Raw genomic sequence first — 17867 nt, forward strand, 5'->3', positions numbered from 1 at the left:
CACTATTCGTCGCAGTTGAGCCGACTTATTTTAAAATCTTTGGGCCTACGTAATCCCAACTCTACTGCCAACGTAGTTCATCGTTGGTACCTACGCTGGCCAAACGCACTTTGCACCTTTCGTCGCAGTTGGCCATACATATTTTGCACTAATCGTTGTAGTTGAGCAACGTTGGTTAAACTTAACCTGCAATTTCAAATTGACACTGTCCTGATGATCCATATGCCAATACGATGACCACCTTCTTGTACTGAGCAAATTTAAGTCAATGATGTAAACAAACGTAAAGTTGTTGAAAAATACATTTATTCGAATGGTAAAATGCACCACCCATGCACAATTCACAGCTACGACAAGACATGCACAAAAGTCTAAAAACACAGTGGACTGAGGTACTTCATGCCTCATCAGAAGACTGCGCCTGGATGTAACAACGTGATCTGTGGCGGCCTCAAACGCAAGTACCTATAAAACAATATGCAACATATGTAAAGAAAATATACTGTACAGTGCAAATTAGATCGTGTTTACAGCACCGCGAAAGAACAGACTCTAATTGCTACATATCTCATGGATATGTGTATGCAACACCCGGTTATTTTACAATAACAAGCATTTTTTTAATACATCCTAACATTCCTCAGTATGTTTTAATTCTGTAATTCGTAGCCTATACGATGGGGTGGGGAATGGGTATACTGTTATGTTCTATTAACCTCTAACATTAATGCACATTCGTTAATCGTGTTAATGTAGTTTGCCTTCTCTAACCAGTGCAAATTATTATTGTTATCGTTTGATAGATCTTCGAAGTCAAGTCTTAAAATGTGTGCATATTTCTTGAAGTTCTGCTCCAGTCATAAACTAATCGCTGGTTTAGTAAATAAAAATGCTTTTATTGCCCTTATTGAGAGAATAGTAACGATTTGTCAGTGACGGAGAGAACAAATGAACATACCCGCAGTACTTTTTTAGCAAGACGTTTAAGCCGGCCCCCATCGCGGTCTTCCCACGTCAGTTTGTGGTCGAGTTCTTGTAGAGTGCATGATTTCGTATTGCTCTGGACAACATCTATAAGTAAAGCAGTTTTGTAAACAAATAATGTTACATCGATTTTTATTTTGACACAATCATCTACAGCAGTGGCCAGCGGCTCTTAACCTGTGTGTAATTACTCAATCTGGGGAGGTTTGAGGTCTTCCAGAGGGCAATGAGCAGGACAGTGCAAATTATTACCAATTTTTAATCAAACTTAAATCATTGTTAGGTTTGGCTATTCTATTCAATTGATTGCCAAAGACTAATAAAATTGGTACGAATGGAATTAATTTTATGCTGCTGTTTGGAAGTCTTCACGAGAAGATGCAGAACAGTGTGTTATTGTCGAAGGTTGCTTATTTGTGCGACTTTTTCTCTGACATAAACGCCTTGAACTGCTTGCAGGGCAAATGGACAAGGTTATGGGATTTAATAGACAAATAATAGATTTAAGATGCCCATTGCCCACCATGCTTAAGTGGGGTAACGGGTCAGAAAAGGTTAAGAACGTTGCTCTACAGCAGGGGTTCTTAACCTTTTTTGTCTTGTTTACCCCTTGCCGAATGAAAAAAGTAAAATTTACCCCCACCGTTTTGGTGGCCCCTTGTAATGTCCGTGTCCAGACTTCGAGGTCAGAAATCTCGTTGCGACTTGTACTGACTTTCCAAACATCAAATGTTGGAAAATTTGCGTAAGTTCTTTTTTGTACTCTTTTACTCAACAGATCTAAGTTTGTCTAAAAGCCCTGAATTTTGTTTCTAGCACTAGTTGCTACGTTCATCTGATGAAATTGAAAGTAAAATTAACAACAAACAAGATGGTTTATTGCTTCACTGACGTTTCGTGCACCATGACAGTGTGCATCCTCAGAGCGAATAACATACAAAATAAATTGGGTATGTTATTCGCTCTGAGGATGCGCATTGTCATGGTGCGCGAAACGTCAGTGAAGCAATAAACCATCTTGTGTGTTGTTAATTTTACTTTCAATTTCATCAGATGAACGTAGCAACTAGTGCTAGAAACGATAATTGTCCTGATGAACACCCAAACTTTTCAGTATTCAGCCCTGAATTTTATCATGTACATCTATAATGGTAACACTTTTTACTTGCTTTTGCATATTGAGCTGGTTCAAACTTGAAAAAATATCTGTCAAGTAAGCCAATGCACTCATAAGTTTGTGGTCGCCAAAGTGCTTATACTCAACGGGGATTTGCGTTCTCGAAGAAAAATCTCAATTTCACCATGTACCGTAGTTCGAAAACTTGAGACAAAACAATACCCCTAGAGAGCCACCGAACTTCGGTGTGATAAAGGAGAACAAAGTGTTCTGATCCCATCTGATCACAAACTACTTTGAAAAGACGATAATTAAGAGAACGTCCCCTTATAAAATTCACACATTCAACCACATGCTTCAAAGCCTTTAATACTGCTTTCAAATATTCTAGAAAGGTTACTTGCCAGTAGGCTACTTGTCGATGAAGGGCACAGTGAGTAGAAATGATGTTCGGTGCGCGTTTTTTCACCAGAGTTGTAAAGCCAGACTTAGCACCGAGCATAGAAAGGGCACCGTCTGTGCAAAGTGAACCCACATGCTTCCAGGATATATTATTTTGAAAGAAATTATTCATTTTTTTTAGAACATTACCGGTAACCGCTTTGGTACTTTTTCAATTCACCAGCATGCACATATCGACAGTAAACCAACAAATATGCACAGTTCGACACGTCAGTTGACTCGTCTAGCTGAAGACTAATTCTTGCCTTACTAGCTTGAATTTCGTTTTTGTGGTCGAAGCCCTAATTAGGTTGTGTAGCCTACTGTGAAAATGTAGCACACATACCTTGCTGAAATGAAACTGGTAGTCTACTTGCATGGAGAGAAAACAAAAAGACGAAAACTTACATTAAGCATAAATTTGAATCAAAGTTGAGTGCAACACTACCAGTCTTTTAATAACTGAAAAAATGAAATTTGCTTTAATTTATGATTTAGTAAATTTACCCCCTCGGTAGGTGAAATTTACCCCCAGGGGGTAAATTTACCCCCGGTTAAGAACCCCTGCTCTACAGTCTGTTTCACGTGCGTGGCACGAACATCAGGAGAGCTGTAATGAAAATAAAAGCGAGGACATCACCATAAACATAGCCGCCGAACCCGGGAAGGTCGGCCTTCCGGAGCTTTTCGCAGAGAAGGCCACCCTTCCTCTGCGAAATCGGCCAGATCAATTTTCTAATCTCATCTTTTTTATTGCACACGAGTAAACAGCAGGTGTTTTTCAACTGGATCTAGACTGAGGCATTAATCAGGGATAGTAAACAGCAAATTGACAAAAAGGATTACGAAAAAGGTAAACTTCAGATCAGTAGCGCACCCAGAAAAAAAGTTTGGGGGGGGCTAATTCAGAAATGTCGGCCGAGTGATTTGCGACAATAGTGACAGTGACAATAGGCCAATACCCATCCCTTGATTAATATTTAAAGGCACTCACAGCCAGTAGCGTAGCCAGGAATTTTGAAGGGGGGGGAAGGGTTTGACGGCCGGCGGGCGAAGCCCGACGGCGTGTTCGCCTAAGACGTCACCCAGCGGCGGGGAGTCTGGGGGGCCTCCCGCAGAAAATTTTGAAAAATTACTTTAAATTGGTGCATTCTGAGAACATTTTTAACAACAATGTGGGTATGAACATTCCTGTAAAATGGTGCTGTCTGGTGGCATAGCAAAAGGATAAAATCATGTTTTCTTCGGCATTTTTTCGAAATAAAACTAAGTCTCTATGTTTTCTTGTTGCTAATTCCTGGCTGAGATATTTGAATGTTTGGTATTGGCAAAACTCGCTCTTTTAATGCAGTTTCGCTTAAAATTAGGAAAACTTTGTTTTAAAGACATAAAGAAACTGAAAGCATCATTCTCAATATCGTGACGTAACACGCGTGCCGAAGGGAGGGGGTGTTAAAATCCCCCCCCCCTGGCTACGCCACTGCTCACAGCCCACAACCCACCGGTTGCCGATACATCAGGATTCGTTCTCTCAATCAGATTAGAAGTTGGCCTAGTGAACCCCATGCTACTAGCACCATCAGCTTCCTCATCCCTATGTCCACTCTTGCAATCTTCTTTAGATCTCGACGTTTTCGTCATGTATGACAAAATAGAATTAGATTTTCGTTTGCCAACACAAATAAGTGCGAAAACAACAACTAGCACGAAAACACTTTGAAACACTAAATTTATAAACAATAAATTTGATGTGGACGTTTTTTCTACTTACAAAACATTCAAATTTAGTTCGTATTTTCAACTAAAGTCCCAGACGCCTTCGTCTCTCTGCTCAAACGTCGTAAACAGTTTTACATGTCCGTGTGATTCGGCATTGACGTACTGTACGGTACATCGGTACGTATGTCCACCAGACATTTGACCACGAGAGTACAGGAGCATCTGAACTTTATAGGGAGTTAAAGAAAAGTGCCATAAAAGACCATATCATGGAATGTTCTTTTTGCTCTGATCGAAAATTCTCTGCCGACTCATTTAAAATTTTACGCAAAGACAAATCCCAATTTGACACCAAAATTTAAGAAGCACTGTTAATCAAACGCTATAACTCAAATTTAAACAAACAATTATTTGCTGGTCGAGTCCATTCTCTTCAACATTTAGCCTACTTGATGTATCAACTTTCCCGTGGAGCAAGTTTTTTCGTAGGTAGTTATTTATGTAGTTGCCTTTTCCTAATGTAATTTTACCTTCAAGAAGTTGAAATTTATTGCATTTTTATAAATATTTTCAGATTCTTGATGAGGGCTTAAGTTAAACCGAAAATATTCAACTGTTAAAACTATTTTTAAGTTAAATATGTAAAATATATTGTTATAATGCTCAGCCCTGTTGTATTGTTGTGTCTTATTCATACCTAACCTGTAGCCTAAGCAAAATGTATAGGCTAAATGAGGAACATACAAAAACTTCATTTTTAGTGGCGGGTTTGGGGGGGGCTTGAGCCCCCTTAGCCCCATGCTGGGTGCGCTACAGCTTCAGATGCTGTAAAACTTATATCCAAGGTTGTTATTTCATTGAAAATTAATCATGAACAGTAAGTATTCTTTCTGGAGACGATATCATACCAACAAAAGGTGAATACAAAACTTAAACAAACTACTTACCTTAACCATGTTCTTTAAGTTTTGCATGGAATCAAAAGAAAACTTTTTCTCTCCACTTAATTTATTTTTCCCCTTCCCGGTCCGCGAGACGTAACTTGCGACTTCGTTTAACAGCAGGCATCAATCGATTAACCGTGTCGTATAGGCTTCTTCCTCCTATACGACACAGTGTTTGAACTGCAATAGAACAGATGGATGTTGAAATGCATAAGCCGAGATTGTTAAAACAGCCCCATCAAACAGTCGCGGTGCGTACCAAGCTACCAGCGTACAATAGCATGAATTTTTTTGTATATTGGTGTGTACCATGTGATTATGTGTGATGAATTGTGCAATAAGCCTGTTGAGGCAGACATTAAATGGTTTAGAATTTATTCATTCAAGTTTAAACTCATTTTAGGCTAAATAGAAAAACTAACTCCCCACACATACAACTCATGTATTACCAAAAATGTGGGTAACTTTAGATAGGTAATGCGCAGTAAGAACTAAGAACATATCGTGTTCACTAACCACAATCTGATAGGTCTTCTCATTCTCCAGCATGCTGTTTACGGTTTTTAATTCCGCTATGGTTGTAGCAGGAAGAGTGACGTTCATTTGACGTTGCTCTGTCAGAATTGTTTGAAGATAAGTGAACACTTTTCCTTCTGTAAGCAAACGTAAATCCTGGTACAGTGAGCATCTGTATACTTAATATCTACTAGTAGTTGGGCTTAGATTTGTGCTTGTAACCCAATATTGATAACCTTAACCACAATGTCTGGTTGGCTAAAGCTTGCTTTCCAACAAAAAGCACTGTTCTTACTTTTGCAATACAACCGCTGTGAGGACAATCATGGGTTCCACTCCGATACCAAGTTTGGTCAGTTACTCGGGAGATGACAATAGGAGGGGAGACTAGATCCGGGTGAGAATCTTTTTCAAGGTGCCACACATGACGATTAGGATATATATTTAAAATGGACAAAAACACTTTAAAGTTTTCAGAAAAGAGGACAGAAAAACTAGCGACAATCAACAAACAAGGAAGAAATTTTTACAGAAGCAGATAATTCTTTATATCCGATTTATCCGGGTCAGCCGTTTTCTTCAGGACTGCAGACTGTGGGGGGAAAAGCACTTTGTTTTTTAGGAGGGCAATGAAACAATGCAACAACGTAATCTGTACTAAGTGTACTAATCTGATTATGGTCTAACTTGTGTCGTATCGTAAAACCCTATAGGAAGTATTACAACAGTTAATCGCTGTTTCATGTTAACAATTATGTCAAACATTAGATAGACATACCTGTGTTTTCTCTTTTCGTGCAAAACACCTTTGGATGAAGATTGTGATTCATTGTCATCTGTTGATGACAATTCAACATCACTTCGTAATGTGTATTCTTTACACCATCTTTCAGCCCTTCGCAAGTCATCTAATATGTATATATATATCAAAATATATGTTATATATCAAAATATATGTTAAAGCTTTCATAGACAAAACTAAGTCTCATTATAAGTACTAAGTTCAGGTGTCGTGAGTGGTCAGTAAAGCCCATCGCCGCATGCTTTGTATCCGGGCCGCACAGCTACTCGAGTAAGATTACTGCATCAGTAGCGAGTCACTGGCAGCACAATGTGTGAAACTTACCCTTACTTCATTCTAACACAACACAGCTAGCAAGAATGAAGTACCAATTTATCATCTTGGTGTGACTCAGTCCGAACTTGAACCCGATACCTACAAACAGAGGGTGCACATGCTAACCACTAGGCCAGACAATCGGTAAAAAAATAAGCTTTCATAGATAAAACTAAGTCTCATTATAAGTACTAAGTTCAGGTGTCGTGAGTGGTCAGTAAAGCCCATCGCCGCATGCTTTGTATCCGGGCCGCACAGCTACTCGAGTAAGATTACTGCATCAGTAGCGAGTCACTGGCAGCACAATGTGTGAAACTTACCCTTACTTCATTCTAACACAACACAGCTAGCAAGAATGAAGTACCAATTTATCATCTTGGTGTGACTCAGTCCGAACTTGAACCCGATACCTACAAACAGAGGGTGCACATGCTAACCACTAGGCCAGACAATCGGTAAAAAAATGCAGATAATTCAACTGAACAGCAGTGGACACTGGAGAATGTGCAAAATAATGGTAAATCAAGCATTTTAACACAATTTGCTATTTTATAGAAAGCATCAGAACATAGAGTTCGAAAATTAAACTTCAGTCATATAATATGTATCGGTAATATATTGAGATGTAGCCCACCTGTTTCATAAAGAATAGTTACACTGTATTCTGCTCAATCACTTTTAAGGGTGGCCATTGATTCCAACAAACCTTTGTAGCGCAATTTCGATGCACAAGGTGGCCATTTTGACAAATGTTTTTTATGGTTTGACCAAAGTGAACATATTACTTCCACAGGCATGTTCCGCTCTTTACAAAATTGCACAACTTGGTACCGGTACATTGCATTAGTAATTATATAACTAACACCTACAGAAAGTTCTGATATAAACTGAAACACAATATGATGTAAAGAAGTGGTTGTCAAAAGCCGGTCCGCAGAAGATCTTACTTTCTGCAAAGCTTATTTTAATATGGAGTCATTAGCATATTGTCAAATTGTGATCGTACTGTGAAACATGCACAGCTGTAAAACTGACATGTCTCTATGTAAAATTGTTTGATAATATAGGTGAACTTTTTGATGACCTAATTTTGTGCTGTTAATGATATTTTTGTGACAAATTGTGCGTAGTTTTCAAAAAATTTTGCAACACAGAAATACATAACCAAATGGGGAATTTTGTCCTTGATTTTGAAAAATTTCAAAGTCGTTGGTGACGAAAATCTAGAATTAGATAAATTTGAAGTTCCAGGATAGTCAAAGCCTGCAATAGAAATTTGCCAGAACCGGAGTTTGAGAAAGCAAAGATCTAAGTCATATATTTTTATTTGAGGAAAAAACTTGATGTTGTCCAGTGTAATAATTGTATGCACTGGCAAGTAAACACAGTGCAAACACACGCCATGTAGCTGACAACTGTTGAACTTCAAATATCACTACTTTTTGTTAAAATATATGCTCTTATTTAAGATCTAAATCAAATATAAGCACTTTTTGTAGTATTAATAGTTTACCCTGAAGAATATATCTGAGTCAACTGAACAAACCTTACCTGAGTTTCATTATGTGCGCTACTTGCGTTTTCCTGCACTAACCTGCCAGCTATGAAGCTAATGCAATGTGCAAAACTGCAAATGTCAGCCAATACAAATGTCGTCACGCCGTCAGCTTTGAAGCTAATTAATGCAAATGTCCTCCATTGGGGTTTTCGCGCGTTTTTTACTATCGCACGTCACAGACAAAGTAGCTTCTGATTGGCTCGAGACACTAACAATGGCGGACATTTTTTTTAATTTTCTCAATCGAGATGGGACAAGCGCAATCTAGTTGTTATAAGATGACTATGGTTAAAGTGCTTACCTACGAACACATGGTAAAGGGAACTGTGGTACAGTTATTCAGCTCAGTGTTGTCATATTTTGTTTCAAAAATAAAATAAAAAAAACGAAAACAAAAATGAACCGAGCACGCAAAAATTGCGAGATGAAACTACAGCCTTGATTTGCGAATTAGTGTTTTTGTTCAGAATTAGTGATCCTCATAGTGATGCATGATTTAGAAAAACGTTTCAATTTTTTTTTTTCCTTAAAACAATAATGTAAAAAAATTGAGACATTACCGTAGTACATCCGCAAATAATGACGTTGGCCCAACGTTTTGTACAACTGCACACCAACATTAGCAAGACCGACTTTCTAATTCTAAGTTTTTTTGCATTTTCATTGTCCCATTACAATTGTAAAAGGAATACAATAAAGCAAACTTAAATAATTCTTCGTAGGTATTATCAATTAAAATATTTCCAAAGTTGGCAAAGTTGGCAAAACTACACTACCTTCAGCCAACCCGAACAACCGTCAGCCAACGTTGGGCCAAAGAAAAATGTTTACTGGGTTGGTGAACAATTGGCTGGAACATGGTGTTGATATGAGGACTGCTCACCTACCGTATTTACTATCTATGACACAGTATTAAAATAAAATGATTGATTGTATTAGAACAACAACAATCAACTATAAAAACACATATTGAGTTGTTTAAGTTTTGTCATCCAATAGATTGATCCATCGCCTAGCAATGTTCAGCCAATCAGAGCGAAGGAGAGCAAGCTTTCTTAGCTTTCCAACTAGTAGCATTGGTTTTATGCAGTTTCGGTCACGTTTATGCTGTGTTTTTTTAGGAGAAGTAGAACTTGCTTCTGCGATTCTTGCAGGTTTCACAGCAAATACCTATTTGAGAGGAATTAAAAAATTTTAAATCGGAAACCTTCCGCAAATAGTGCTTTTTAAGACATGGTTGGGTTGTTAGAGCCATGCAGTGTTATCAATGGATTGAATAGTTGATCATATTTTTATAGAAGAAGTTAGGCTACATAGCCTGGATGGTGTGCTGTGCTGCAACTGCTACGTTGTTGGTTTGAGTTGTTACAATTCACTGGAGTGAAAAATTAAATCTAGAGGCCAAATCTTTTAAATGGAACCCATTTCTAAACCTGCAAAGAGTCAAAAGTGGCTGATTCTCCAAAGCCAATTTCAAACATTTTTCTTTGCATTGTTTGTATTTAATGGCACTTGTGGCATTTTGTGTCAAAAAATCAAACAGGGTTTTAAATTGCACGTGACTTAGCCTAAACCAGTATAATATGCAAACCTGTAGCGCACCCAGCATGGGGCTAGGGGGCTCAAGCTCCCACAAACCTACCACTAAAAATAAAGTTTTTGTATGTTCCTCATATATAGGCTACATTTTGCTTACAGGTTAGGTATGAATAAGACACAACAATACAATAGAGCTGAGTATTATAACAATATATTTTAAGTTACATATTTACAAATAGTTTTAACCGTCGAACGTTTTCGGTTTAACTTCAGCCCTCATCAGGAATCTGAAAATATTTAAAAAAATGCAATGAATTTCAACTTCTTGAAGGTAAAATTACATTAGGAAAAGGCAACTACATAAAAAACTACCAAAATTGCACCACAGGGAACGTGATACATCAAGTAAATCTTCAAGAGAATGGACGCGCCTCCAGCAAATAATTGTTTGTTTAAATTTGAGTTATAGCGTTTGACAGTGCTTCCTAAATTTTGGTGTCAAATTGGGATTTGCCTTTGCATGAAATTTTAAATGAGTCCGCAGAGAATTTTCGATCAGAGCAAAAAGAACACTTCTTCTTCATCGTGTGTCACACGGCCGTAGCCCAGAGCATCACGCAGGCTCTTGCTCTATCGTTGAACTCGGCCAAATCCTGTGCAGAGCACCTTGCTTTTAGGTCAGGGCATTCGAGTAGATGTTGCATCGTTTGCTCCTGTCCGCATTTGCAACTTGTGCTCCCCATGGAATACCCCCAGTGTCTCATCAAGGTTTTACACCTGCCAATACCAGTTCTTAAGCGGTTGAGGCATCGCCAATACTTCCACGGTTCACGTTTTCCGGGAGGAAGGCTCTCCATGGGTGTGAGTTCCATATTGGCCAATGTCGGTCCGGCTGCCAGTCTCTCCTGCCATAGTCGAACCCGCACATTGGCGGCGACATCGTCTTGACCTAATGGGACAACTGAAGCAAGGAAACTTTTTCTTGACTTCAGACGCCTGTGTGCTGGAGTTTGGCCATACAGTGGGTGTCTCAAATCTATGATATGGTCTTTGATGGCACCTTTCTTTAACTCCGTAGAGTACTAAGAACACACGTACGGTACACTTTGAGTTTTGTGTTAAGTGTCAAAACATTATTGTCCCACACTCTCGTCCCGAGTTGAGTTATCACTCCTGCAGCCCTGGCTATCCGTCTGTCGATTTCCTTATCCAAGGACAGGTTGCTGGTAACCGTTGAACCAAGATGAAGAGCTGGTACCGTTGGCTTTTTTGAGTTAGAGTGTGAAAACTTCAACCAAAAAACTGATGGCACAAAAAATGATCTTGGTTAAAAATGACGGTGTGTGCACAAAAAGGTTTGGCTCTGGATTTGGAAAACCTTGTTTCCCTGAACTCCCAGCAGACACATCCAGGGATCTCCAGGACTATATTGGAGAAGACTCTTGGTCATTTTTTAAAATCTTGAAAATTGACTCAGCATTTTTAAGTAAACCTATCGAAAGCTGGGATGACAATGAGACTTACAAAATTGCAAAAACAATTGTGAATAACATCAGTGCGGTTAATGACACAGCAGAGCGAGGAGTCAAACTGGTCCAGGATTTGCATGGGACTGCTCTCAAGAAAGAACGATACCAAAACATTTTACAAGTAGTAGAGAATTCCCGAAAAAAATTACCAAACCAAAGAAATAGGAAAATAGATTCAGCGTCATGGTATCTGACAATCTAATTGCGAGTTTACTGTTTCATTACCTGTGTGACCTTTATGATGTGAAATTCGTGTAAGGTTATTGCTGTACAATATCTATCACAATTACAATAGATGTTGCACTGTTCTTTCTTTGTTTGGTTTCAATGATATAGATCAGTGTTTCTCAAACTTTTTTAGTCCATCGCCCCTTTTTCGTTATTGAAATAAAATTTCGCCCCCCTAATTCTGTCAAGTAAAACAAACATTGATAATAGAGTGATAGACAAATGTAGTTTTGGGAATTTAATCAACGAAATTGACAGTAACATGAATATATGATAATGTTCAATGGGATGGATGAGATTGGCGATTTTTACAAATTTTGAATGGTTTGCCGACATCTTCGTAATTTAGAGTCGAAGATCATCCCGTTTATGAACTAGCAAGCGTTTCTTTGCTTTGAAAGCATCAATGCCACAGCCGAAAACCCCTTTTCAACCATATATGAAGTAGGAAACGACAAAATCCACATTCTAGCTTCTTTCCAGAGAAGCTCATATTTGCCAGCAACCTAGCACCAAAACAAATCGTATCGATCATTTCTGAATTTCACTCTTGACTCATCATCTGTTTGCATATCAATGAACTGCTCTTGAAGTTCCACTTCTACAGTATGTCTGTAGGTTCGGTAGAAAATGGTTGTACCACCCAGTTTGGAACATAGAGGTCCACGAGATATGGAAAGCGAAGTTTCATGTCTTTATGAAGCATGTCTAAATGTGAGCAGTATTTTTGCCGTTGTTCTTCTGTAATAACATTCTCGCTCAAATTGGGAAACTGAGTTAAGACATTTTGACCTGCGCTTTTATCTTGTTGACGCATTTTATCACAATATTCAGTGATTCATGCAGTTCAGGACTGAGCTTACGGGCAACTAAATGCTGACGGTGAATTACACAATGTATTGCAATAAGTCCAGGAATTGCTTTTTTCATCAGTACAATGAACCCTCGATGTTTTCCAACCATTGCCGGAGCACCATCAGTTGCGGTTAGTAGAATATTCTTCAGTGGAATCCCCTTCTCTTCGTAGAAGTTTTTTCACTGCATTAAATATGCTTGATGCCTGAATGTCTGTAGGAAGACTGAGCGCAAAAATCATTTCTTCTTGTTCTCTACATTGTCGGTCAAGGTGGAATCATCTATTTGCAGTAAATGGTTTGCGCGTTGGACTGTTGTTACCGCGTTGGACTGTTATTGGTGGTTTGATAAATTCGCTCCCTTCGAGTGTTTTTGCCCCCCGATCGCCTCTTTTGATTTTTTCTCCCCCCTGACGCTCAAAATCGCCCCCAGGGGGCAATTTCGCCCACTTTGAGAAACGCTGATATAGATCTCAATGAGTTGCATTTGTTGAAACTTGGCATATTTGAAGTCAAGTCCAAGCGGTTACGTGAGCTTAAACTTATAAAAAGCAGGTTTTCTGCCACCTAGTGGCTAGAATCTTTAAAACTAGCAGCAAAAATGAACTCACCGCCCTTGAAAATGGGGGGTTAGACACCAGTTTTGCTTCAATTGGATAAACATTTAAGGAGATAATTGTTGTTATGTTTTGGCCACTAGAGGCAGTATTGCGCTAGGGGAGAGTACAAAACTGCCCATATTTCTGCTTCCCATTGGCCAATTTAGATAAAAAAAATTTTTAAATGATGCAGAATGAAGAGGGGTAAGTTTCCAAAGTAAATATGCAGTTGCACCTTGTAAGCAGCTCCATCTAGTGGCGATAATGTAAAGAAAATGCCGTTAGTCCCCTTAGAAAATGGCCGGGTGGGGGAGTTAAACTTTGTCCAATCAAAATGAAACTTTGCAAAAGTTGTTTTCTAAGATAACCTCATTAGCAAAAAAAAGTTTAGGCTTTTTGCTAAAGGTTGGCGGGCAAATGATGCACCCTAACGGATATAGCGATATTGACAGGTATCATCTCGGAAAATGCTTAATATAACAAAAACGGTCAGGCTAGTGCAAGTAAGAGGTCTATTTTTGAAATCTACACAAAATTTCAGTCTAGAAACACTTGTCAAACCTTACTGACCCAGTCAAATAGATCGACCTGGCTCCTGCTCTCTATTGTAGTGACAAGTTTTAGTGGCGTACGGTGTTGCGTCCCAATTTCGACAGCCTTGAGGCTATTTTTACAGAAATACAATTCTTGAATAGACGTTTTCAGAAGAGTGTTTCTTTCGGTCATTGCATACAGACGAACGGATCCGGGAACTTTATGTTACAATTTTCCCACGAAGAGATTATGGTTTACCGTTGTGACCAATAGAAAAGTTGTGATGAAAATCGAAAGGTTGTGATGAAAATCGAAAGGTTGCTGAAAAAGTTATCCCCTGCTGTGATACACTACAGGGCATCGTGCTCTTGAAAAAACATTACATCTTTCCAAATTTGGCCTAGGCTGTCCCCATTTGCAGGGAATGGGATGGGATGGGATGGAAGATGGAATGGAAGACAGATTGTGGAATGGAAGATGAAAATGTCAAGGATGGAAAGGAATGGAAGATCTTGATGATGGGATGGAAGACAATCTTCCATCACTCCATCCCAATATTCCATCATTAACTTTCTAACGCTTTATCAAGACATGCAAAATATTACGTTGCTTGCTGAAATAATTCGATTTTGGGTTCGTATTAAACCAACTCCTAACACCAAACGGTAAGTAATCCTTATGAAAATACTGCTGTTAAATTTTTAGCTTAAATTTAGCCTGTGGTTTTTATGTTTGTTTGTGGCATATTCAACGTGGAGATCACAAAATGTGAAGAAGGAAGAGGTTTCTGAGATGAAATGGAAGATTTCTAAGATGGAATGGAGATGGAATGGAAGAAAATCTCAGGATGGAAGACGGAAAAAACGTCTTCCATTCCATCCCCTGTCCATTTGTGGTGGCCTAATAATAAAAACAGAACACCAACATGTAGGCTGCCTGGTGGAAAAATGTACAAATTCAACATACAACAACGAATTATAAGAACGAACAATTTTAACTAAGAAGTCTCTATTAGACAAAAAGGCAAAGCCAAAGACGGTTGCTAATGCCAAGGGAAGTACATGTACAGAATTGTAGTGCAGCTGTAATTTCCGCAACACGTGGCGGGCCGAATAAAATCAGTTCGCGCGCCGGTTCTGGCCCGCGGGCCGTAGTTTGGTGACCCCTGGCCTAACCCATTGCAAAACGACTAATTGAGATGTCATGGATAATATATAATAATCTAACCTATGATTGTTTTGTGCTTCTGAAATACTTTTTTGCTTCTTTTGTACATGGTCATCTTGTTCACTGTTCACTGCATCATTGTCATGAGACATATCTGGCAGAACTCTTTTTCGGCTCTTTCAAGTTGTTCGTACTTTCATTCCATCAGCTGGAATTGGGTCTGGATGAATGTCAGAAGGTTTTCCATCCACAAAATGCTAAAATTGGTAACACTTCATGTATTGATTGGATTTTAATACATTGCAAAACCACCACCGCAAATAAACATTAAAATTAGTCTATCGGTGCGCTCCAGCAGACCTAATACATTGTTTAGGCAATTGATGCAGCATTGTAAGACAGTTTCTGTTTTGATAAGATCGCAAACAATTTCAGATTCTAGATAGTAGTTACCACCTACCTTTGAACAAACGTACGAATGAAGGTTAATTCTTGACACGTTTAGCTGTACGTGAGGCCGACCACATGCTTTGATCCAACGTAAACAGTCTTCCAATTTTGTTTTTGGTTTAGAAAAGCAATTGAAAGTGATATCTTTGCATTTCTCTGGATATCTGTCGTCGGAATTGCAAATACTATAACTACGTCGCTTAGCCTATTTACCGTCACAAAAACAGCATAAACGTGACCGAAACTGCGCAAAACCGATGCTACTACAGTAGAATTTGCCTATAACGGCTACGTTTCTAACGTCAATTCGCCTATTACGTCACATTTCGCTCGGTCCCGGCAGAATTCCTATCTTTTACGTACATTGTAGTTCGGCTACAACAGCATCGCCTATAACGTCAATTCGCATGTAACAGCACCCTTTATTGGTCCCCAGACGTCTTTTGTTCGTTTATAACGTCACTTTAAGCCGTCACCTTCACCACGAACGGTCCGTCTTTTAATCCAGTTAGCGCTGCTGCTTGCAAAATGTCTTCCCTTTATTTTGCTACGTCCTTCGCAGTTCGCAGCAGGGACTTTAATTAACTGAATTAACTTTTTTCCCACGTGAAAAACTATCACGTGTAAAAAGCAGCTCAACAGTTGACCTTTAAACAACTCAAAGCAACAGTTGTACGTGCAGTACTGTATAAACTAATTAACTGAATTAACTTTTTTTCCCGCGTGAAAAACTATTACGTGTAAAAAGCAGCTCTACAGCTAACTTTGTAGGTTTTTTTTTTTTTTAAACAATTTTTTGTTTACTGTATTTTCTGCGTGACTTTTGTCAGTTTGGTGGTACACAGTAGGGAGGGCCGTCAATGCACTTTTTTTGTCAAATCACTTAGCAACTCGGCTCAGATAGGAGGCTTAGGTTACAAACAAATAATCTGAAAACCTTTTTTAGATCGGGCCGCGGGAAGACGCCGCACAAAAAATCAATATCACCCAAATAAAATAAAAAAAATTGTTTTTCCAAAAAAAAAGTAATTAAAAAAATAAAAAATACACAAAACGAAGTAAACAGTCAAAAACAATCACAGAACGTAATCTTCCTTTGAGTCAAAACGTGGACGCTGTGAACGAGCAGCAGTTCGCGTCAGAATAAGTTCATGTCTACTATCATGGCCGATGACTTCATCGCTCACTTCGGTGGCGAGTTTGACTGCGCGCTCAACTGCTTGTGTGCAGCATGGAAAATTGTCAATCGATATAGGAACATCGGTCTCGACGAAAAGCTCTGTGAGCTGTTGGATGCTAAAATCGCGTAGAATTGATGGCTCATTGAGTTTCTGCTGACTCCACCGGAGCAACTAGTATGTCGTCATTATTTGCATTCAATCAATCAACGTAAAATACGACTGGTAGGCTACCACTAGCACTATTACGAATTACTGTCCTGAATACCTGTAATAAATTGCGAATTGTGTTTTAAATATCCCTTCACTTCACTATTATGATTATATGTTTCATTGAAACAGAACCCAATTATGGTACTTGCTTCAGTCAGTAGGGTAACACCCTATCTGTTCTGCCTTCACTGAGCACTGATACTTATCTGATACCTGTGTCGTCCATATACCCTGACTTCACTTTTTGTAGGCCCCCATAGGCTACTAAGTAGCCTACTTACTTACATACCGTGCCTTCACCTTTTATATAGGTTACCAAGAAACCGACTTACGTGCATATCATGCCTTCGCCTTTTATATAGGCTAGTACTAAGCAGCCTACTTACTTGCATAGGCTACCCTGTCATCACCTTTTATATACGCTACCAAGTACTTAGGCTACTTGCATACCATGCCTTCACCATTTATATAGGCCACCAAGTGGCCTACTTATTTACATACCATGCCTTCACCTTTTAAATAGGCTGCTAAGTAGCCTACTTGCATACCATGCCTTTACCATTTATATAGGCTACCAAGTGGCCTACTTACTTACATACCATGCCTTCACCTTTTATATAGGCTACCAAGTAGCCTACTTACTTGCATACCATGCCTTCACCTTTTATATAGGCTACCAAGTGGCCTACTTACTTGCATACCATGCCTTTACCTTTTTTATATAGGCTACCAAGTAGCCTACTTACTTGCATTTGCATACCCTGCCATCACCTTTTATATATAGGCTACCAAGTACTTAAAGGCTACTTGCATACCATTCCTTAGCCATTTATATAGGCTACCAAGTAGCCTACTTACTTACATACCATGCCTTCACCATTTATATAGGGTATCAAGAAGCCAACTTACTTGCATAACATGCCTTCACCTTTTATGTAGGCTACCAAGCAGCCTGCTTACTTGCATACCCTGCCATCACCTTTTATGTAGGCTACCAAGTACTTAGGCTACCGTACTTGTATACCCTGCCTTCATTATTTATATAGGCTGCCAAGTAGCCTACTTACTTGCATACCATGCCTTCACTTTTTATGTAGGCTACCAAGTAGCCTACTTACTTACATACCATGCCTTCACTTTTTTTAATAGGCTACCAAGAGCCTAGTTACTTGCATACCAA

The 17867-nt window shown here is 39.0% G+C and overlaps 1 long non-coding RNA gene across 4 annotated transcripts; it reads right to left on the reverse strand.

The window, feature by feature from the left end:
• Positions 1–314: 314 nt before the first annotated feature.
• LOC145767392 (uncharacterized) lies at positions 315–7918 on the reverse strand. 4 transcript variants are annotated; one of them, XR_014288779.1, is made up of 8 exons: positions 7473–7918; positions 7159–7248; positions 6854–6937; positions 6500–6629; positions 5722–5858; positions 5209–5385; positions 959–1071; positions 315–465 (listed from the first exon to the last, which is right to left on the reverse strand). It is a non-coding gene; the product is annotated as an uncharacterized LOC145767392 (long non-coding RNA). The 4 variants fall into 4 exon arrangements; XR_014288777.1 differs by having other exon boundaries at positions 6848–6937; XR_014288776.1 differs by lacking the exons at positions 6854–6937; positions 7159–7248.
• Between the last annotated feature and the right edge of the window lie 9949 nt (positions 7919–17867).

This window comes from Aplidium turbinatum, chromosome 3 (assembly GCF_918807975.1).
Source record: "Aplidium turbinatum chromosome 3, kaAplTurb1.1, whole genome shotgun sequence".
NCBI classification, from domain to species: domain Eukaryota; kingdom Metazoa; phylum Chordata; class Ascidiacea; order Aplousobranchia; family Polyclinidae; genus Aplidium; species Aplidium turbinatum.